The sequence below is a fragment of the Cricetulus griseus genome, chromosome 3 (assembly GCF_003668045.3).
Source record: "Cricetulus griseus strain 17A/GY chromosome 3, alternate assembly CriGri-PICRH-1.0, whole genome shotgun sequence".
NCBI classification, from domain to species: domain Eukaryota; kingdom Metazoa; phylum Chordata; class Mammalia; order Rodentia; family Cricetidae; genus Cricetulus; species Cricetulus griseus.
The window spans coordinates 72,208,921-72,231,902 of record NC_048596.1 but is presented as its reverse complement, the minus strand read 5'-3'; the positions used below and the strand labels follow the sequence as shown (position 1 = coordinate 72,231,902).

At 44.5% G+C, this 22,982-nt stretch overlaps 1 long non-coding RNA gene across 2 annotated transcripts; it reads left to right on the top strand.

The window, feature by feature from the left end:
* Nucleotides 1–4,195: 4,195 nt before the first annotated feature.
* LOC118238448 lies at nt 4,196–12,232 on the top strand. Of its 2 annotated transcripts, none has more exons than XR_004768867.1 (3): nt 4,196–4,349; nt 11,090–11,275; nt 12,056–12,232. It is a non-coding gene; the product is annotated as an uncharacterized LOC118238448 (long non-coding RNA). The 2 variants fall into 2 exon arrangements; XR_004768866.1 differs by having other exon boundaries at nt 11,077–11,275.
* Nucleotides 12,233–22,982: the final 10,750 nt, after the last annotated feature.

Genomic DNA, 22,982 nt, shown 5'->3' with positions numbered 1-22,982 from the left:
AAGAGAATGAAGACATCAGGGCAAGATTCTACCGAGCTAAATTTCCAACTTATGAAAAGAATTTAAAGAAAAGCTTGGAGTTGGGTGTGGTGGTGTGATGGGGGGAACGTCCTTCTGTGTATGTTTATCTTATTGGTTGTTGAATAAAACACTGCTCGGCCAATGAGGCAGAAAGATAGGTGGGGCTAGGAGTCGAGGAGGATTCTGGGAACTGTAGTAAAAAGAAGTCTTGAGATACAGGCAGGAAGTGACATAGCAGGCAGACTCAGAATATAAGCAGGGACAAACAGGAAATTGCTCTCTTCCTCTTCCGCTCTGTGGAGCTGCCATGTGATCCCAGGAAGACAGGACGCATTCTGCCTGCATCCTCAAGATGAGTCTTATAAAATATATGGATTAATAGTTATGGTTGATAATTAACACTGAGCTAGCAAGTAAGAAATCCTAGTCATTGGCCAGCAGCATTGTATATTATTTTGGGTGCCCATGTGACGGGAGGGACTCAGGTGGGATGGTGGAAAGATTTATCGTTACAGTGGTGTATGCCTTCAATCCCAGCACTTGAAAAGTAGAGGCTGGCAGAGCTCTAAGTTTGAGGCCAACGTGGTCTACAGAGAAAATTTCAGGACAGCCAAGCTTTGGCAGTGAAGGACAGAAAGCTGGTGAAGATATAATTGAAGGAAGGGCCATGTTTTAGCTCCAGTAAGTAGCAGAACTTGGCAGCTTCGGCCACACGGTTCCAGCCTTAGAGTTAAGAATAGAAGAAAGGGTTATGGAATTTGCCTCAGACACCAAGGAAAGCTGCTGAGGCCAGGCATGTGTCAGGAGTGACCCTGTATAGGGGCCCAGAGAAGCCATTTTGTGAAGCTGTGAAGTTGAAGCCTGGATTGCCTTTGGAGAACCCAAGATGTTGGAGATGCCAGGGTCCTGGGATACCTGGCGAGGAGAGCTGCTCACAGGGAGTAGAACCAGCCCAAGAGAAAGAAGTGTGTTGTAGTCAACAAAGCTGAATGGAGTTGGAAATCTGAAGAGCACTTTGACATCAGACATGGAGATGCAGAATTTAGAGTGTGCTTAGCTGGTTTTCAGTCTTGCTTTGGTCCATTGTTTCCTCAAATGCTTCCTTCCCTACATTTTGGAGCGGTAATGTATATCACACAATTAAATATATTTTGGAAGTGCGTGACCTGCTTTTTGATTTTGATTTTACCGGGGATTACAGTTCAGAGATTGCTATGAGTCTCAGAAGAGACATTAGACTTTGGACTCTGAAACAAGTTTGAGACTGTTATAGATTATGGGGACTTTTGAAGTTGGACTGGATGTATTTTTTGCATTTTGATATGACTTCAAGTCTTTGGGGGGGGTCAGGGAGTGGAATGTGGTGGTTTGAAAAAAAAATGCGCCCCCTAAAAGGAGTGGCACTTTTAGAAGGTATGGCTTTGTTGGAGTAGGTATGGAATTGTTGGAGGAAGTGTATCACTTTGGGGGCCAGCTTTGAGGTCTCCTATGCTCAAGATACCACCCTGTGTCACAATCTACTTCCTGCTGCCTTCTGATCAAGATGTAGACAGCATCATGTTTGCCTGCACACTGCCACGCCCCCTGCCATGATGATAATGAACTTCTGAGCTGTAAGCCATCACCCCAATTAAATGTTTTCCTTCATAAGAGTTGCTGTAGTCATGGTGTTTCTTCACAGCAGTAGAAACCCTAACTAAGACAAGTGTTAACCGGGAATGGCATGCGTTTTTGAAAACCTCAAAGTCCATCCCCACTGACAGACCTCCTCTAATAGGGCCACACCTCGTAACCTTTCCCAAACACTTCCACCAACTGAGGAATCAAGTATTCAAATGTATGAGGGCTATGGGGGTCATAAACCACCACAGGTGTACTCCACTGCTGGAGTTTTATATGATCCTGCATGTAATCAAGTTTACAACCATGATTAGCCATAATACCACCCTGTACCAGGCTGTTTCTTTTGGCCCACCACCCAGTTCCCAAATTGTGACATAGAGATTTATTATTAGTTTTGAATTCTCATCTACGTTAGGCGCATTATCTACCTTTTGCCTTAGGGCTTTTTAACTTTCGTCTGTATATCTTACTTCCATGGATTCTCTGTGTCTGGGTGGCAGGCAGCTTCCTGGCTTCTGGCCCCAGCAACTCCCTTGTTCTATCCTCTCTTCTTCTCTCATTCTTCTTTCTCTCCTTGAGCCTAGATTTCTCCTTTTCTCTCTGCCTTGCAGGCCTGGCTATCCCGTCTCTGCCTAGCTATTGACTGTTCAGCTCTTCATTAGACCAATCAGGTGCCTTAGGTGGGCAAGGTGAAACAGATGCAACACATCTTTAAGTAATTAAGCACACATCCTTGCATCATTAAACAAATGCAACATAAACAAAAGTAACACCTTTCCACAGTTAAAGTGACACTCTGTAGCGAAAACAAACCAACACATCTTTAGCCAGGTTAAGTAATATTCCACAGCACCAGCCTCTGACATAGAAAGTGTTGACAAAATTTAAAGCTATCTCCCAGTCCATTCCTAGCAACGTTAAGTTTTTGGAGAGAATTTTGGTTAATTATCAAATCACAAAATTCCTTTAGCCAAAACAAAACAGAAAAGGATTATCTGTGGGGATCTCTGCAAATGCTACAGCCAGCAGGGGAATGAATCCACATGAGGCAAGAAGGAAATCTGGTTCAATACAACTTAGCCCATATTGGATCAAATTTGTAGAGTTTGGCCATGAGCAGGTTATTTTTTGACATATTTAAACACAGTACAACTTTGGGGAAAAGTTTCCTCATGACAATTATCACTATAAAGCTTACATCAAAACTCCTTTGCAAAGTACATGCCTTTTGCAAATTACCTGTGCCCTCTTCCATAAGAATGGGTTCTATGGACTAAGAAACAATGCTTGGGACAAGGATCTAGGGAGGAAGGGTCTGGAATAAGCATAATAGTAAACTCTTTTGCACAGTACTTGGGACCTCATTCATAAGAATGGATTCTAATGACCGAGAATCGACACTCAGAAGTCTGGGATAAACAGTCCGGGGGACAGGGTGACACCTGGCTCTACAGAGAGCAAAAGATCCCCAGGTAATTAACTACATTCAATCCCAGCTTTCTGGGCAGAAACAGGTGTAAATCCTTCTCATTGAAGAGAAAAACCTCAGAGTTTAATGTTCCTGGTTTCCCTAGTGCTATCTGTGAGCACAAGGACCTGTGCCATCTACAATTGTTCTAAATACATACATTTTAAAGCTTCAAAATGTAAAACTATTGAGAACAATGTAACTCTTCCACTTTGATTTTTCATTCATTGTATTTCACCTTAATAATCAAGTTATCAGAAAACATATAACTGTAAAATAAATGAAGCTGAGTGTGGTGGCTCCCTCCTAAAATCCAAGTAGGTAGATTGGGAGTTTGATGCTATCCTTGGCTACATAGTGAGACATTGTCTCAAAATATCAAAGTAAGCTGGGTGTAGTGGTGCATGCCTTTAATCCCAGTACTCATGAAGCAGAGACCAGGTGGATCTCTGTGAGTCTGAGGCCTGTCTGGTCTACATAGAAAATTCTAAGCCAGCTAGGACTACATAGTGAGAAATACTATCTAATAAAAATAAAATAAATAAAAAAACTAAGTAAAACTAAAACATTGTTACCATTTTATGGGCAATTGTATATAAGTCGGGATGACAGAAAGGGTGTGTAAAAGATGTGAACAAATACTTGGGTCCCCCAAATAACATCAATTATTATAAAAGACAAATGGCTACCTTTGGATAACTGAGATCTTTCTGGGATCTACTGGCACTAATAACCTTTTTTTCCCCAAATAGCTAGCTTTATCAAAGCTATTTGAAGGGTTGAAATCTTTTGGTGGACTGATTAGGAGTGTAGATTAAGATATATCAATATCATAATCCTTATGATATTGATCAACCTTGACTGCCAAGTTGGGCCCTAGAGTCCTGGGCACGCTGCTGTCCATCCAGCATCTATAAGGAGCTCACCGAGTGGTTTCAGCAAGCTGAACCCTTGGATTCATGAAATCTCTGTGAGTCTCAATAAAGAACTGCAACCAAGATTGGAGGCCAAGGATTGCCATGTACTGGCCAGTAGGGGGCGAATCCTGCCTGTGCCTTCTCTTTTCACCTTGCCCCTGTGATGGTGAGCTCCATTGTAGATGAGTCACCAAAACATTTTGTATTTTTCACAATGCAGGTGACACAGGAACACAGACATGGATGGGCCTTACTGAAATACGAGGCAGAGGAAACAAGGGCAGGGTGTGGTGCTGAGTTGTGGACCCATTAGGGACCAGGTGAGCATCTTTTACTCTTTCAGACCATGAATAAGTGGTATAGTCATCCTTAGAGGAAGCAGGAGGGACAGACACATCCTATTAGCTATCAGACGACTGGAACAATGTGTCCTGTCCCCAAGTAGATTTCCTGAGGGATTGCATGCTAGGAGAAGGCTGAAATATGGTACCAACTAGAGGGGGACCTTGTCTTTTGGAGGGAAACGTCACACAGTACTGACAGCTTGTCAGACCATGTTGCAGGAGAGACTGGAGCTGAGAAAATAATGATGGGTGGAAGGAATCACACCTTGACCAGGGCTGCTTAGCTATGTACACTCTCTATTTGAACCCAAACCTGATGTTAGGACTTCCAGATATGGACTTAGGAGGGAGGTCACTGGGCTTCTTTGTTCCTTTTCCTATGGTGGCCACATTGACTAAATCTCCTTTTGTCTGCTTTTTGCCATTAATTTGTCTCTTTAAGTGACCAACTGAGGACTGGCAGCCATGCCTGGCTTATTGGGGGCTTTCAGGGCCCAGTAACAATAAGACACTGTCATTTTTTAATGGGGAGATTAAGGATTAGAAATAATTGAATCCACAAACTGACAAGAGTTCCATTCTAATAATAGAAACTGACCACACCTTTCCTGAGACATAGGGTACAGTCACAATTTGGCAGGTTTTCCAGCAAAGTAAGCCAGACTTTGGGGGGAAATGTGAATATTCTCAGTACTTTAATTAATTCCAAGTTCCTTTTCTAAGGAACAGAATCAAAACAGGAAAAATATGACTCCTTCTATGAGACTTCACAACTTCCCCCCTTGGGTGAGAAAGAAATAATTAAGGATTTAGTGAGTTTCTTAGATACCTAGAAAGGATACACACACACACACACACACCTCAGAGCTCTAGTAATGACCTTAATGATGAGAAATGAAGATGCTGTGGTCATTCTGCCTCTGGGGACCATTGGTACTCTCTTTTCAGCAGAAGGGAGACAACCGGGCAAAGGAGCTGTTCCACCAACATCACAGTGTGGCCTGAAGCCTGTATCCGAAAGACTCCAGAAAAACAACCTCTTAACAACAGACCAGTAGATCAGCCCTCTAATAAAACTCAGCCAGGGACTGGAGAAATGGATCAGAGTTTGAGAGCATTTGCTGCTCTTGCAGAGGATCTGGATGTTATGAATACAATGTGAGGATACAGAACCAGGTGCAGAGGTGGCGCACTCTGCCAGGTCCCCAAGGGCAGGGCCAGGTTTGCCTGGATTATAACATTTCTCCCTCATTTTCTATTAAAAAGGTGAGGAGTTAGGCATGACAGGTTAGGGAAATGAGGGTGTTGAGTTTTCAAGACTGCTTCCTGCTGACCTGGGGGGCACTGACCATCTTTGGGGGGGGACCTGAGAAAGCTGGGGTGCTATCATGTTCTGGGGTAGCTGGTTGTTTCTTCGCAGTATTGGCTTCATGGTATTCTCTAGCACCTTTTAGACCTGGCAAGATGTTGGCAGAGAAGAGGACAAGGATAAGTTTAAGAAAATTTTTTTTCCTTAGGTCCTGGTAATTGACGAGGAGGGTGTCAGGACCAGGGAAAAGGGGGCGAGGTGACTTAAGCTGTTTAGGGCCTGATAATTGAGGAAGGGAAGCTTCTGACTTGTTAGAGGTGAATCCTTCAAGTCAACTCCCTGGAACTTACAAGAATTCTTTGATTTTGTGAAAAACATGGGTTTTAGGCACAGTAGCATTTCCATGGTTTATAATCTGTACTGCAATTTACATTGTAGAAACGGCAGTATACTCGTGTCAGAAGTGATTTTGGTTGAAAGCATTAACACTATTCCCTCATTTCTGGAAAATCGACAGATATTTTTAGCACAATGAGAAGCACCTTTTGAATCTACAGTTAGAAAATGGCCAAAGGGAATTTAAAATCTTGATCTTACTGTTATGATAGTCATAGCACTCTGCCAGAGCTAGATTAATAGCTTATCAGAATATTATTGATTAATGAGACTATGAACAGTAATATAAAAAGTGAGAAATCTGATAGCTTGCATTTGCATACCTTAAGTCACTTTCTTCTACCCTGAAACAGTCTTAGATCCTAACATCATAAGCTTTCATGTCCTCACATAAACTTTACATCTTAAAATACCTTCTTAGACCCCCAAAACATTCTTAAGTAATTCTGGTAACAAGGTAAGCTTAGTATTGGCTTTAGGGGAGTGAGGCCTGTGACCTGAAATTTTACACAGAGAACTGATAAGGCAGCTGAAGCCTTAGTTGTTGCTTTAAGCTGGCAAAGCAACCAGTTGTCAAAAGCATCAGAGCGCTTGAGAAGGATAAATTTTACCTGAATTAATGATTAAAAAATGAAAGACTTACTTATTAGCTGGCTGCCTGGACAACCACTTCCAGGGTCCTACATAGTTGTTGAGGGCAGAGGCTTGGGCCTGCCAGACTTGAGATGATCCTGTGAAGTAGGAGCTTGTAGGAAGACCAGCCTACCCTTGTCCTAGGCAACTGGAGGCAGTCGATTCCCCAGTGTCCTGTCGTCCACAGTCTGAAGAGGTCTTGGGAGTAGTTGAGGTGAAAGGCAGGTTTGCTCAGTGGCTAGCGCTGCCACTTATAAAGCAAGTTGCAGGTAGAGTGTCTTCTTTGCCCATATGTCTTCTATGGGGGGAATAGGGGTGCTGCCAGGAGCTGGCATGTCTCTCTGTTACTAAAAGCTTTTTAATTAAAACATTTTAAATGCCATATTCTACACATCTCTGAGCATTTGAGGATGGTCTGTTGGGTATATACAAGTAGAAAAACTTTGTCTTCAGTTACTTGTCTTTATGCTTAACTCTGAAAACATTCAGAGGAGTAGGCAAGACCTGCTCCTGTAATTAATTGCATCAGTACCCAGCATTACCATAATGAAAGAGTTTGATCATTTATAGGATGACTCTTGTATCCCTCAACAGTCTACAATAGGTTAGCAACTTTTATAATATTAGGACTTTACATTACATTCCTGTCAGGTTTAGCCTTAAAAATAATGATTTTAAATTGAAGCTCCTTTAGTGTCAAAATAAAACCTTTTAATGAAGTCAGAAAAGAAATCAAGATAGCCATTCTGTGGGTATCAAACATATGTTGTTACTTATTTAAATTCTTTAGAAACTTGGTGTTGAGCCTTGGCAAAGACATACGTACTTAGCTTTTGTTAATCTGAAATAGATATTTATAACCTTAAATTTTGGTCACCATCTAAAAATATATACCAATTTAAAATATTTGAGACTTGTTGCTTCCTTAGTCTAGAAGGAGATACACATATATAGAGAATTAAAGCTAGCTTACATTCATTCATACACATACACGCACACACACACTCAAACACACAACACACACACACATACACACATATATATGTTTTACTTAAACAGGAGTTGAGTAAATTAAAATAAAGGGAAAATGGTGGGTGTTGAGCAAGATGAAAGGCAAAGCCACCAGTGAACGGGAAAGCAGATTTGCTGCAGGTGAAGAGAGCAGATTGGCTGCAGGTGGAGCAGGCGAATAGGATTCTTGCATGAAGTGGGTGCCCTGGTGGGCCCTGTAAAGGCACTCCACTATGCAAACAGGACACATGTAACAGAGCCAGTGTACGAATACATTACAAAGAAGAAAAAGAAAAAAGAAAAAGGCAAAGAGAATGAATGAACTCTGCCTGGTGGGCGCTTCTAAAGGGTGCACATGTCCCAGGCTTGCAGATGGGAGGCAGAGGCTGAGCTGGGCTAGGCTGCAGACAGAGCACAGGGTGGAACGATGTGGGTTGGAACCACACCCTGGGATGTCTCCAGCTGTCCAGAGTTGGTGCAGCACAGCGAGGGGGCAGGCATAGGGTCAGAGTGCTAACAGTCCACCTATTCCAGACTCACCACCCACCAGCAGCCAGCACAGGGAGAAAAAAACAGAGGGAGAGATCATTAGCATTAAGAACTGTAGTCTTTAACCTTAGTAAAGATGGCTGCCAGCCCATGTGTTCACCCTTAGTAAAGATGGTAGTGGTCATGTGTTTACCTTTAGTAAAGGTGGTGCCTGTCCACAAACCAGGTCACGTGGTAGCAAAACACACATACAGGATGCAGGTTTTCAGAATCAAGCATCTTGTCACGAGCACTTGAAGGGACCAGCTCCCCATTTCGGCAGCCATGACAGTAACACGTGCTTGCCATAAACTTGCCTTGGTCACTTAGAGGTCAGACGCCTGCCTCATGACAAGGAACCCATCAGAAGTTAGCTGGTGGTGCTATGCTTTATGGCTCTGGGTGTGCTTTACAGACAAGTGCACAGCAATGACGCACAGAGCATAGCAACCATCCTGGGAGGGCCTATGGGCCATAACAACCAGTTGGCCAATCAACACAGGGCAAGCCCTCCAAGCCTGGAGGCACACCAATCCTGAGCCTGTGCGTACCCCTAGACACTCCCCTTACGCTGCCCTACAAAATCTCTCTCTGCAGCCGGTTTAAGCTGTCTTTTGTGGGCCATCCGCCATGGCAGGTGGGTGAAAGACCCGAACTAACATGGGATTAGCTCTTTAAATTTCAATAAAGCCTCATGCAGTTTGCAGCAAGCTCTCGAATCCACCTGGTGATTGGGGTGACCACCGTCGTGGCCTAGGACCCCGGATACCTGAGTTTTCCAGGGGTCTAACACACTTACTGTGCTTTAGCCCAGTAGAAATGATGACAAACTCATGAGTTGGTTTTGATTATGTCCTTTGCTTCACACATGTCAAAGAATCCACACAAATATAAACTAAATCCTAGGGGCTGTAGCCCCTAGGCTCACAATAGGGGATACCTGGACACTCCATCTTTTTAATAATAAGTAAAGATGGGATTGAAAGATGCTGGCCTGCCCCTGTTACCTGGCAGACTCAACTCAGGCAGTACCCTGGTCAGCCCAGGGTTCCATGGGAACTAAGTCTGCACACAGGTGTAGAGGACCCCTTTAAAAGACAGACCCCTGCCCACTTACGCTCTCTTCTCTCTCTTCTTCCCAATATCTCAAGTTTCCTCTGGATTCCAGCAGCGAGTCCACTGAAGTCTCCAGCCCTGGACGTCTGGCGCCTGAAGGGGCGGCTCTCAGCTTAGGGGATTGGTGTTTCAGGTGGAGGGAAGTCCCAAACACAACCTTCACGTGGTCATAATGGGCTTCAAATTTCAGCTTGGCAGCCTAGTACTGGGGCTTTTGGGAGTGGGGCCAAAGGGTAAGAAAACATGGTCAAGAGAGAACTCCTCATGAAAGCATGGCCAGAGGTGGAGAGGGAGGGGCGGGCTTACCAGACATGCCATGGAAGAGGTAAATGAGAAAAGTTCTTCTACCTCTCTTGGGAACCTCCTTTCACCTGAGAATGTCCTGTTTTGCTGAAACTCTTATGCACTATCCATGCTTTCTTCTACCTCTCTGTGGGAACTTTCTTTCACCTGGGAATGCCCCTCACTCTTCTGTTTGTTACTCCTGCCAGCAGTTGGAAACGTTCCTACAGTCACCGCCATCTTGGCCATGTAGGCTAACCTGGGGGGGCTGCCATCTTGACCACGTGACCTACCTGTAGGCACGCCCACTCCAGGCGCCTGTGCCAGCAAACCTGGATGCTGGACATTTTGCTTTTTATTTTTGTCTCTAATTTCTTTTTTCATTGGCCCTGTTTTGCATGGCTTGTTTATGGAATACTGTGCTTTTCCAGGGTCTCCTGTTTTTTCCTGCTGTGGACCTGCCTTGTCACTGGCTGTTTCTACTCTGTCTTATTAAATCTCCTTGAAGGGACCAGCTCCCTATTTCGGCAGCCATAACAGCTTGTCTGACCTTGTCTTAGTCACTAAGGTCAGATGCCTGCCCCTGTCAGCAGCCATAACAGCTGAACACATGCTTGTCTGACCTTGTCCTAGTCACTAGAAAGTCAGATGCCTGCCTCATGGCAAGGAACCAATCAGAAGTTAGCTGGTGGCGCTATGCTTTACGGCTCTTGGTGTGCTTTACGGACAAGTGCACAGCAATGACGCACAGAGCATAGCAACCACCCTGGGAGGGCCTATGGGCCATAACAACCAGTTGACCAATCAACACAGGGCAAGCCCTCCAATCCTGAACCTGTGCATACCCCTAGACACTCCCCTACGCTGCCCTACAAGGTCTCTGTGCAGCCATTCGAGCTGTCTTTTGTAGCCATCCACCATGGTATATGGATGAAAGACCCAAGCTAACATGGGGTTAGCTCGTTAAACAACAATAAAGCCTCATGCAGTTTGCATCAAGCTTTCGAATTGGCCTGGTGATTGGGGTGACCGAGGTCCTGGGCTGAGACCCCGGAGGCCTGAGCTTTCTGGGGTCTTGCATCCTGATGTGTCTACTTGTCTCAGTACATCTGATGTAAATTTAACTTTATACTTAGATAACTGTATATGCAATTTTTAAACTGTGCTAAGTCTCATTTCTAAATTGTTATGTATCTTTAAATGATGATTAACATTTAAAATCACAAAGGTCTCTTTCAATTTAACAAAATATTTATACTACTTAGTCCATCCTGTAAGCCATTTACAAAGGTACAGCTTTTTATTACAAAGGGGGATTTTACTCTAACTAAAGGCAAGCTTTTGACTGCTGAGATACTAAGCAAATAGACAGCCCTCAAATGCCCAGAGATCTAGAGAAAACGGCATTTAAAATGTTTTGTTTAAAAGCTTTTTATAACAGGCAGGCCAGCTGCTGGCTCCGCCTCATTTCCTCCAAGAAGACTGGTGGGCACTGAAGAAACTTCATCTTGAGTCAATGGCAACGATGGCCACTGAACAACCCTGCCCTTCACCTCAACTGCTACAAAGTATTCCAGACCATGGACAAGAGGACAGTGGAATCAACTTTCCCCATGTTGGGTCAATGGTAGGTGAGCAAGTCTTTCTATAGTTCCCAATTCACAGGTCCCATGCTATCACCAGAAGGCAGGTGTCCTGCAGCCCACAAACATGGATGGAGGACCTTGGGGGTGGCTGTCCATGCAGCCTGCTGGCAAGCCTCTGTTATTCTTTAATCATTAATTCAGGTAAAATCTTGTCCTTCTCAAGAACTCTGATGCTTTTGACAACTGGTAGTCTTGCCAGCTTAAAGCAAAACAGATTTCAGGGACAGGTATTTTAGGGTTTACCTATGTGAAGATAGGAAAGTGTAAGGTGTATGAAGGTCTAGGAATGTAGTTACAAAGGTCTGAGGATGGAAAGGTCTAAGATTGTAATGTAAGGTGTATGAATTAAAGTTATGAAGGTCTGAGGATAAAAAGGCTTAAGTGATGATAAAGTGAGTTGAGATATTAAAAAGAATGAAATATGTTCCATATTTCTCTTTCTCATGCTACTGTTCATAGTCATAATATTTTCAGCCAAGTTGTTTTTAATATAAATATGCTGCTAATGCTTTTAAAATTTACATTTCCACAAACTCAAAGGAGTCTTGTTAGTTCCAGGAGCTGAATTGAATCAAACAGGTCAGATTCACTCCAAATAAATATTATTCAATCTTTTCCTGGTCCTGGACTCCCTTCCCTCATCTTGGGACCCCTTGGAAACCCCTCCCTCATTTTACAATCTTCCCCTCAAGTGCCAGGACCTAAGAAAATTTTTTTTCCTAAACTTCTCCTTGTTCTCTGCTCTGCCAACATCTTGCCAGGTCAAAGAGGTACCAAGTTCCATACAGCCTGGACTTCGATGGAGCAACCAGATACCCCAGGACTTGGCAGCATCCCAGCTTTCTCAGGTCCTCCAAAGATGGTCAACACCCTCCATGTTAGCAGGAAGCAGTCTTGAGACTTCGACGCCCTTATTCCTTAATCTGCCATGTCTAACACCCCACCTTTTTAATAATAAGTAAAGGTGGGATTGAAAGGTTCAGGCATTATGCTGGCCTGCCCCTGTCACCTGGCAGAATCCACTCAGGCAGCACCCTGGTCATCCCAGGGTTCCATGGGAACTAAGTCTGCACACAGGTATAGAGGACCCCTTTAAAAGATAGACCCCTGCCCACTTACACTCTCTTCTCTCTCTGCCTCTCTCTCTGCTTCTTCTCCTCTCTTCTATTTCTCTCTCACTCACTCTCCATGAAATAATAAACTGGTTAATGTATTCTCTTAGTCTCATGTCTCATCTTGCACCCCTTATTTATTTCTAATTTAAGCAAAAACCTAACAAAGATACCATGTATACATACAGTACATATAAACTGATTCAGACACACAAATACATACAAATTATATATATATATATATATATATATATATATATATATATCTTTGTTTGAAGATGAACTCCAAAATGATGAGGTTTGAAGACTGAGACCCTGAAGAGAGGGCTTAACAGGGCTCCTCAGGTTAAGGCATTTGCCTATCTGAAGAGGCGGATGGAGAAGTTTCAAGGGTCTTAACCTGTGTGTCATGACCCCTTCGGGCAGATCTTGTATCAGATATCCCACATATCAGATACTTACATTCCAATGCATACCAATAGCAAAATTATAGTTATGAAGTACCAACAAAATAATTTTGTGGTCAGGGATCACCACAACATGAAGAACTGTATTAAAGGGTCACAGCATTAGGAAGGTTGAGGACCACTGTGTTAAAAGGATAGACACCTGGCATTCAGGGCCACCAAGTTGACGTCTGGGTAACTAACTTGGGTATTCAGCTGGGACTTCCAAAGGCCTCTCTGCCAGAAGAGCAAGAATGAACACAGGAACCTCACTGGCATAGCAACCTGGGTTCTAGTCAGCATCATTTTCGATGCAATTAAGACCTCACTTCCCTATCTCAGTGCTACCAACTCTGACAGCAACCTTATCAAAGCACGGACAGTTCTTTGTAGGTTGTCCTTTGCACTGTGACTTAACAGTATCCCTGGCCTTTAGCCGAGCTTGCCAGATGCAAGTCCCTTCCTTAAGTCAGTCTGACTCCAGACATGGCCAAATGTGTCCCCTGCAAAATGGCCTCTTAAACTCAAAGCCATTTCTCTCGTCCTGCAGAGAGAGCTCTTAAAGACTGAGTATTGGTATGTGGTACAGGCTGGCCTTTGACTTCATGGCTCTCCTGCCTTAGCCTCCTGAGTGCTGGGATGACAGGCAGGAGCCACTGGACCTGGCTTTCAGACATTCCATTTTTTACTTCCTTCAAAAACTATCCTGGCTACTCTGTGACATCTACCTGTACTTTTGGTACTGGCACTGTTTGCTTTGGCAAAGACTAGTCTTTGCTAATTTACCTGGAATTCTCCAGCACAGCTTTGTTCCTCTGCCTTTGCCAGGGAGGTGCTCCCAGGGCCTCCAGATTAAAGACTCTTGTGGCTTGAGGGCAGTTTCCACATTGGAAGATAATAAAACTGAGTATTCAATTACTGTCCTTACTTGCTTCCCAGAAGTAGTCCAGAGTACAGGAGTGGCGACTCTTTCAACTGGTTTCCCCAGGTATCTTTGAAACCCATTATATTAGGCATTACTTGTAATTCTGCTAACAAATAGAAGGTCTGAGACTGGGAGGTAGTGAAGAACAAAACTTATCCTTTGTAGACAGAAAGTTCTCTCAGCTGTGGTTAGGTGGTGAGATGGGTATCTGTAAAACAATAAACCAGTAGTTCAAAGGCAATGCAGAAGCCTCGGCATGACAGAACACGATTGGTTAATAAGGGACAGATGTAATTGGGTCTTTAGGAGAGGTTTGAAGGAGGGAGAGGAGGGAAGGAAAGGAGGCAGGTGGCGGGGGAAGGGGAGTCTAGCTAGGACTTGAAGTTGGGGAAGAGGACCTTCTGCCCAGCAGCCATATTGAACAAAAGCCTTCAGGTGTATGTCAGGGAGATTTTCATTCAATGGTTGTTATGGAGTGCCAGGCACAGTACTTGAAACTAGAAACAACTGAAAGTCAGTCCTGGTCAGACAAGGTGGGTGCATTGCCTGTAATTCCAGAACTTGGAAGGCAGAGGTAGGAAGATCACAGCAAGTTGGAGACCAGCCTGGTCTTTATAGTGAGATTGGCCCAGCCAGAGATACATAGGGAGAGCCTGTGTCAAAAACTTAAAACAGAAAACATGTGAATTGAGCTACAGTCAAGATGGAAGCGTCTCTGTTTTCTGTCTTCCTGGAGCCTGAAGAAACACTTCAAGATGGACCCCGGTGCTAATGAGGAGGCTTGCAAGGTCCTGGCCACCAGACTCAACCCGAAGAAGGAGGACGTTGAGACAGAGTTCTTTTGGTTCAGAAACAAGCAGAAGCAGAAGAAGATGCTCATGTGTGAGCCTCGCCCTACTAGCTAGCTGATGCTCGATGAACCAAAACGCCACCCAGAGTACAGGAACAGCCCCACCCTGCTCAGCCTCCTGTGACACCACCACAAAGCGCCTTACTGCCCAGGCCTGCAGTAAGGCCGAAGAACCAGCCATGCATGGCGGTCCTCCCAGGACACTCATGCCCATCGGGCTCCTCACGTGTCTGGAAACACAGAGGAGGCACATGCTTTCCACCTTGACATCTGGTTATGAAAGCAGAGGTGACATGTCATAGGATTCCTGAATCCATACGGAGGGCATCCCATACAGCCCACAGGGCCACATCGGACACCCTGATCGACAGGTGCTTGCTGTAGCTTCTACTTGTCTTGTCTGAGAGGGTCACGTGCCCCAGGTTGGCCTTTAGCTCTACATAGCTGAGGATGAGGACCACGCCCACTTTGGTTTTTTGTTTTATTTTGTGGTTGTTTTGTTTCTGGCCTAGGATTTGGAGTGTCTACCTCCCAGGTACTGTGTTGTCCAACCAGTGCTGTGTTGTGAGATTTTTGGTTATGTTGGTGGTTTGGGTTTTTTTGTTTGTTTGTTTCCCCTTCTTTGAGGCAGTTTCATGTACCATCTTGCCCCGGAGCTAGTTGCTTTTAATTAATGCTTTTCAACTTGCTTATTAGGGACATGCTGGCTTTTCATTTCTATCAGTGACAGACTGATAATAAAATTATTCATAGAAACAAAAAAAAACAAATAAAGCAACCAAAAAGCAAACTTAAAATAAACAAGAAACAACAGCAACAGAACAAACACACATACCCTGTCACAGTCTGTCCCCTGAGTCTCCTGGAGCCCATCTAGCAGGGTAGGTAGCAAACAGGTAATTGCTTCCAATGGGGAACATTCTTCGGGGAGCTTTCAGGAGTAGCTAGAGCACAAAGCATATGGAAACAATTGTGTATGTGGAGGGGGGGGGAAGCTGGGGGATGTGGAGGGTGTGGAGGGGATGTCATATGGTTCCCATGTTCCTGTGCTCCTATGCAATCTGATTAATATGTCAGTCAGGTTACCTGAGAACCTGGTCAATCTGGATTGGTAAAAAGAGCATCTAAAAAGCTCTTCTTTAGGGAAGAGTCATGTTACACAGGCAAACACATTTAGACCCCGGCTCTGGGGACTGGAGAGGTGGCTCATTGGTTAGGAGCTCTTGCTGCTCTCGTGGAAGACTTGGCTTTCCTTCCCCACTGAGGCTGACAACTGTCTGTAACTCAGATCCAGGGGATCCAACACCATCTTCTAGCCTGCAGGCAAATACCCACATGTATATACCCACACAAATATGCAAAATTAAGCAATCTTAAAAATCAAACAAAACAAAAAACTCCCACTGTCTTTACTAAATTAGGGGTCAGGGAGGAGTAACCATGCAGTGAGTACAGTCAGGAGAATGACACTGAGCCCTGAGATGAAGCTTGGGACTGTGTGGGTCCCTTGCTAATATACAATGCTGTCCTTTGAACCCCACTGCTGTGAAGCCCAGACATCTGCCTGACAGATGGCCAGGGTTCCTGCTGACATGCTGCTTTGGGGGGGAGGGGACTACGTCTTAGTTGTAATAATTTTTGTTATTTTCCTCTAAATCCTTGCCCTTGTCCACTAGTGCTCTTTTTTTAAAAAATTTTTTACAAACTTGTTTTTGTAAAAGCATAATCACTATAGGTTTTTTTCCCCTATAAAACATTGACCATGTATAACTAGAAAGAACACTGGCGATATTTGGCATGGTCGTCTTGATGTGGATGCCAGTGTCCACAGAAGTTAAATGACTTCCCCACCAGGGATGGTAGATCTCAGAATAAAGCAGATCACTAAGATGGGTATATGACACTGTGGTTGGCTCACCATTGCCCCTTTGGCTATCAGAAGACTCTCACTTCAGTTTTAGGAAGCTCTGGCCCTCTACCATCAGCCCACATGACTCAAATGGAACTGTTCTTCTGTCTAGCTACTTTCTTATTGCTGTGGAATGGCACCATGGCCAAGGCAACTTATAAAGAAAGCATTTAATTAGGGCCTTGCTTATAGTTTCAGGGAGTGGGCCCATGACTATCATAGCAGAAGAAAAGCAGCAAGCAGCTAGGCACAGTGTTGAAGCAGAAGCTGAAAGCTTATACCTAATCCGAAAGCTTGGAAGGGGAGGGGGGGAAGGGAAGGGAGGGAGGGAGAGGGAGAGAGATATTGGGCCTGCTATGGGCTTTTGAAATCTCAAAGCCCATCCCCAGTGACACATCTCCTCCAACAAGGCCACACATCAACTGGGGACCAAGCTTTCAAACATAGGAGTTTATGGGGGCCATTCTCATTCAAACCACCACGAACGCCTTCCCTCCCCATAGTACTTCTCAGGTGTTGCTAATCAGAGCCCCAGTATCAGTTGTGTGGCTTTTTGTTTGTTTGTTTGAGACAGGATTTCTCTATGTAACAGCTCTGGCTGTCCCGGAACTTGCTCTATAGACCAAGCTGGCCTCAACTCACAGAGACCTGCCTGCCTCTGCCTCCCGAGTGCTGGGATTAAAGGTGTGCGCCAGCACCATCCCGCTGGTTGTGTGGCTTCTGCTGCATCTAAGAGAAACTGGATTTTTTTTTTTCTGGAGCTCTTCAGCTGGTAGAATAGTAGCCCAGAACACCCAATGATCATTACATAAAGTCTGTTATCAAAAAAGGCAACCAGAAGAAAACAGAAACAGGAAGTGAAGAGTAAGCCTGAGACTTGACCACATGACTTGGACTCCTGGCTCTAACCAGGGATGAATGATATCATATCAGTCTGTTTTCTGTTGCTATAAGTTAACAAAATACTTAAAGGCTTTGGAAGTTGGAAGTCTGTGATCAGCCTGTACCACCCCCCACCTCTTACCCCCACCCCCCATCCCTGACACCCAGTTATGTCACAATGTGGTAAAGAAGCAGAAAAGGGAAGAATTCACATGCAAAAACGGTGGCCTTACTTTATTGTGATATGCTGTCACAGTAGCTAATTTTACTCTACAAGACCTGCATTAATCTCTTCTGAGGTCAAGGGCAATCATGGCCTAAATGACCTTGTATTAGGCTCCCCTCCTAAGGTTCCATTACCTTTCAAGTTGAACATGCTGGAATCAAGCTTCCAGCACACAGATCTTTGAGGACAAACCACACCCCAAAACCATAACAGATGTTATTCCTCTGCAGGGAACTTGTGTGTGGGGGGGGCACAGGCATGCATGCATTCTTTGCTTTGCTTTAGGTTGAGTTGCAGTGGGGTGGAAGTTCCTGCAGGAATGCATTTCTAATTCTCTTTTCCTTTGCTTTTCTGAACCACAAAAAGTGTTAATCCTTGGATTATGTAGCAGGATCAGCTGAGTTTGGGACAGTCTTGTCCAGCCCTTTAGTCAATTCCATTGGCTCTTCTTGCAGGATGAGTATGGCAACGTGTGGGAGAGGCCATGGATGTTCTAGAACCCAGGGAGAACACATCTGGGACTGAGTCATCCTCAAATATGTCATGTGAACCCAGTGCACTGGGACACAGGCCAGGGCAAAGTCAGTCTTCTCTTATCTACCTCTTTAGTTGCCGCCTTCCTGGAAGGAAGGGAACCACGCTGACCCCTGCTCTGGGATTTATTAGTTGGCCTAGGTCTCCAATGTGCCCAACTCCTCCCTGGATACTGATTATGGCCAGCAGCATTAAGATACGTTTAAGTTGGGGCTGGAGAGATGGCTCAGAGGTTAAGAGCACTGACTGCTCTTCCAGAGGTCCTGAGTTCAATTCCCAGAAACCACATGGTGGCTCACAGCCATCCATTATGAGATCTGGTGCCCTCTTCTGGTGTGCAGATATATATGGAAGCAGAATGTTGTATACATAATAAAGAAATAAAATCTAAGTGTGTGGGGGCGGGCAGGGCTAGAGAGATGGCTCAGTGGTTAAAATCATTTACTGTTCTTTCAAAGGACCTGAATTTTGTTCCCACACTGGGTGGCACACAACCCCCTATAACTCCATCTCCAGAAGACCTAGTGTCCTTTTTTTTCTGGTCTCTAGGAGCACCCCTGCCCAATATACATACACATAAATAAAAAAATAACAACAAATCTTTTGTAAAAGTTATCTTTAAACGGCTCTCATTACTCTATGTCCTCTACTTTCTCACTTTCTATTCTGTTGGAGTTCTTTTAGGTTACAGATCTATCTGGCTGGATCCAAAGAGCTCTATCTTGTGGAACTGTATAAACAATCACGTGAAAACAAGCAGGGCTGACCTGACAGAAATTGCTATAGAGAGTGTAAGCCTGGCAAGATCAGACACCCTCAAAACTTCCCTCTCTCCACTTCTTTACTCCCTCCCCTCTCCTCTCCTCTCCTTTTCTTTGCCCATCTTTAGTATTCTGCCCTCTCTCTACTCCCCTCTCCCACCCTCCCTAATGGGTCCTCCAGAGAGGGGTGGAAACAAGTTGGCTCAGTCATTTTCTTTGGATAGGAAGACAAGTCATAGATCACTGGCCTCAAGTTCAGGCTAGGGCTATTTAGTGCTTCAGGGTCAGGAAGTAGGGGTAGCATCTGGCTTAGTAGGGGCTGTGGAAGGGGAGAAGGAGAGAGCCATAAGGAGCATCTTTGTATGCCTCTTCACTCTTACATCCAAAGCAACTGGTCCGTGTGCTCAGCAACCCGGAAGCTGCTCTCAGTGTGCGCATAAGCAGCGCCTTTGTTACTGGACCAAAATGGGTGGTATTCATTGCTTTCTGTGCACCAGTGTCCTCTGGTTCTCCACATTGCTGACTCTTTCCTTGTAATCTCCTTGCCTCCCTTACCCCTCCTACTCCTTTGCTGTTTCTTTGCTTTTTCTGTGGACTTTTCTTCCTCTTTCTCTACTTAAAAGGCAGGCTTCCTCTGCATGGGGTTTTACACTCTTCTCCAGGTTCTGTGCATTTTTGCCTTTGTTTTTGTTTTTTCCCTACTTCCTCCCCTGTCAATCACATTCTCCCACGTGGCCTCAGTCAGTTCTGCTCTGTACCAACAGATTCCAACACTATACATCTATCTGCTCAGCCTCCTGGACTGCTTAATGGACCAGACTGGGCAGACAGTTTTGCCAATATATCCCGCAGGTCTCTACATGCTCGGGACAACTCAGCACCCTCTGCCTCACAGTGTCTCTTCCCCTCATGGGCCTGACTTCAACTGGTGGTGCCACCCACCTGTTCAAACTGAGAATAGCATCAACTCAAGGTCTACCTCTCCCTCACTCTACAGCAAGCCCGATAACCACACATAAAAGAGTCAGTGATGGGCTTCCATATGCTAAACACCCCCCTGTCTCTAAGCATCTCTTTTCTTTTGCCCTCTCACCACTCCTGGGGTGCTTCAGACCCCTGACAAGGGGTCTTCAGTTTTCCAGCTCCCCAGTTTAGTTACCAAACAGTGCTGATGGCTCTTTTCCTTCCTCCTTTCAGTTTTTTAAGATGTATTTTTATTGTTTTAACTGTGGTGGGCGTTGGCTTGTGCATGTGTGTTTGGGTGACTGAGGGGATGCCAGAGTTATGCTCCCTCTGAAGCTGAAGTACCAAGGCAGTTGTGAGCCTTCCAATACGGGTGCTGGGAGCTGATCTCAGAGCCTCCGCAAGAGCTGTGCATTCCCCTAATATGCATGGAGCGGCCTCTCCAGCTCCCTACTCCTTTTAAAAAACAAACATAGTGGGGCTGGAGAGATGGTTCAGAGGTTGAGAGCACCGACTGCTCTTCCAGAGGTCCTGAGTTCAATTCACAGCAACCACATGGTGGCTCACAACCATCGGTTATGAGATCTGGTGCCCTCTTCTGGTGTGCAGATATACATGGAAGCAGAATGTTGTATACATAATAAATAAATAAAATCTTAAAAAAAAACATAGTATTTTAAATGTAAAAAAAAAGACGCAAATCACTACAAAATGGAAGCAGGCTTGCTTTAAGATAAGTGTATGTGGGAGCTGGAGAGATGGTTAAGGGCACTGCTCTTCCAGAGGACCCAATTCAAATCCCAGCACCCATATGGCAGCTAACAACTGTCTATAACTCCAAGATCTGACTCTCACGAAGATGTGCCTGAAGGCAAAACACCAACACACAGGAAATAAAGTAAATAAATTAAAAAAAAATAAGTACATGGGGGCTACTCTTAAGCTTGACTATTCAGATTTTTGAACATATGCTAAAGAAAACAGAATACTGGATGTGGTTCAGTGGTAGATCATTTACCTAACAGGTACAAGGCCCTGGGTTCACGCTCTGGCATGGCATAAAACAATAAAGAAGGCAAAAATGTCATATATTATAGATTATATCATCATTATTCTCTTTCATCCCCCATAAGCATCAATGATGTGGGCCAGTACTGCCCTGTTCCCTACCTCTCACATAGTATTTTGAAATAAATGCAATATATTCCATCATTTTACTCACAAATATTTCAATATAGATTCCTAAAAGGTAAGGATTTGCCTAAAAGAACAAACAATAATTCCTTAATATCATTAAGTACTGACATTCAGATTTCCAGTTGACTACATAGAGACAATGTTCCCTTTGTATAGGAATATTTCAAATAAGAATATTAAAAAGCCAAGTCAGGCAGTGGTTGAATAAGCCTTTAATTCCAGTGCTTGGTATACAGAGGCAGGTAGATCTTGGTGAATTCAAGGCCAACATGGTCTACAGAGTGTGTTCCAGGACAGCCAGAGATACACAGAGAAACCTTGTCTTGAAAGAAAACAACAACAACAACAAAACCAAACAAACAAGAAACAAAGTTAAAATGTTAACAAACTATGATTAAACTTAATGGCCTCATTTCTTCTCTAGGTGACAACCTTCTGTTTTCAGGGACTCTCACAAACAAGACCATAAACTTCACTTATAGAAACAAATTGAACAAAATCATGTCTTAGGTGCACTTCGTGGCACACACAGTTAGTCCCAGCACTTGGAAGGCAGAGGCATATACATCTCTGTGAGTTCGAGGTCAGCCTGATTGGCATAGTGAGTTCCAAGATAGCAAGGGCTATATAGTGAGACCCTATCTCAAAACAAAACTAATCAAAGAAACAAGCCTGTCAATTCCCCTTGTACAGCCCTGGGATCAATGGTTCACTGTAACTATTCAGTGAACTTCAAAAATAGCCCTATGACATTATTTGGGGGGGGGGGAGAACACATTAGTAACCCTTTGAGATGCCGCTTCAGAAACTACCAAAATAGTGTATGTGACTTCTGTAAAGACACACAAATGTCCTTTTGCGACAGCTGCACCCACTTGGAGTTTCCTAAGCGCCTTTCTTCTAACCCCTGTGCTGAAATCTATGTGGAAGCCTTTTCTTAACGAACTCCGCTGTGCTTAACACCAGCTCACCCCAATCCCTTTTCTGTGTTGAAGTCGGGAACCTGAGCGTCATCTGAGCACAGGTGCCTAAAGAGAAGTCCCGAGGCTGCTCCGGATTCCCACTGTGCCTCCAGCTCTGCCCTCCAGTGGCTGACGATAGTGACGTCATAGGATGGGACCTTGATAGAGCAGAGGCAGCAAGCAGTCTTATAGAAAACAGAGGGTGAGCTGGAGAGGTGGCTCAGCAGGTAGGAGCACTTGCTGCTTTTGCCAGGACCCAGGGGAAACAGCCGGTTTCACCTTGACTTTGGACCTCTAGCCTCTAGAACAGCACCCGCTATGTGCTGGCCGTGTTCTGCACCCCTCTCTAGCTATGCGATATTATGGTTCTTTGTTCTGCTAATATGCTCTTAGCCCCCATCTGCTCTTGCAACAAAGCAAGAGAGCAACAACCAGACCATTCTGCCTTCTCTGGTCTCATTACTGTGCCTCCTAGCCTTTCTTATTGTGCTATTACAGTGTCTGGTAAAAACGTTGAGTACTCTGAGAGGCTTACATGCAGTGTTCCCTCCACCTAATGAGAATGCCTGTGGCATTTCACAGATGAGTACCACATTTGCTGCTGGGTGCTAATCAATACCTTTCTTCCAATTAATCTGTCTTGAAAAACCCCTTCCTGCTCAGACCCCCCTGTCTGGATACCCATGCTCTCCGCGCTTGCGCTGTAGAGAAAATAAACTGCAGGCTCCTTTGTGCTCCGTGTCTTTGTGTATCTGCTGCTTTATGCCAGAAAAACCATCTTCAGTTTCCAACCATCTGACAGCTTAAAGGGAACGACATACAATTCCAGTTCCTTTTTCATTGCAGGGTGGAGGAAATATGATTCCTGCTTTTATCCCCCTTTGAGAGAAATACTGTCATCCTTTAATGGCTTTCTCTGGC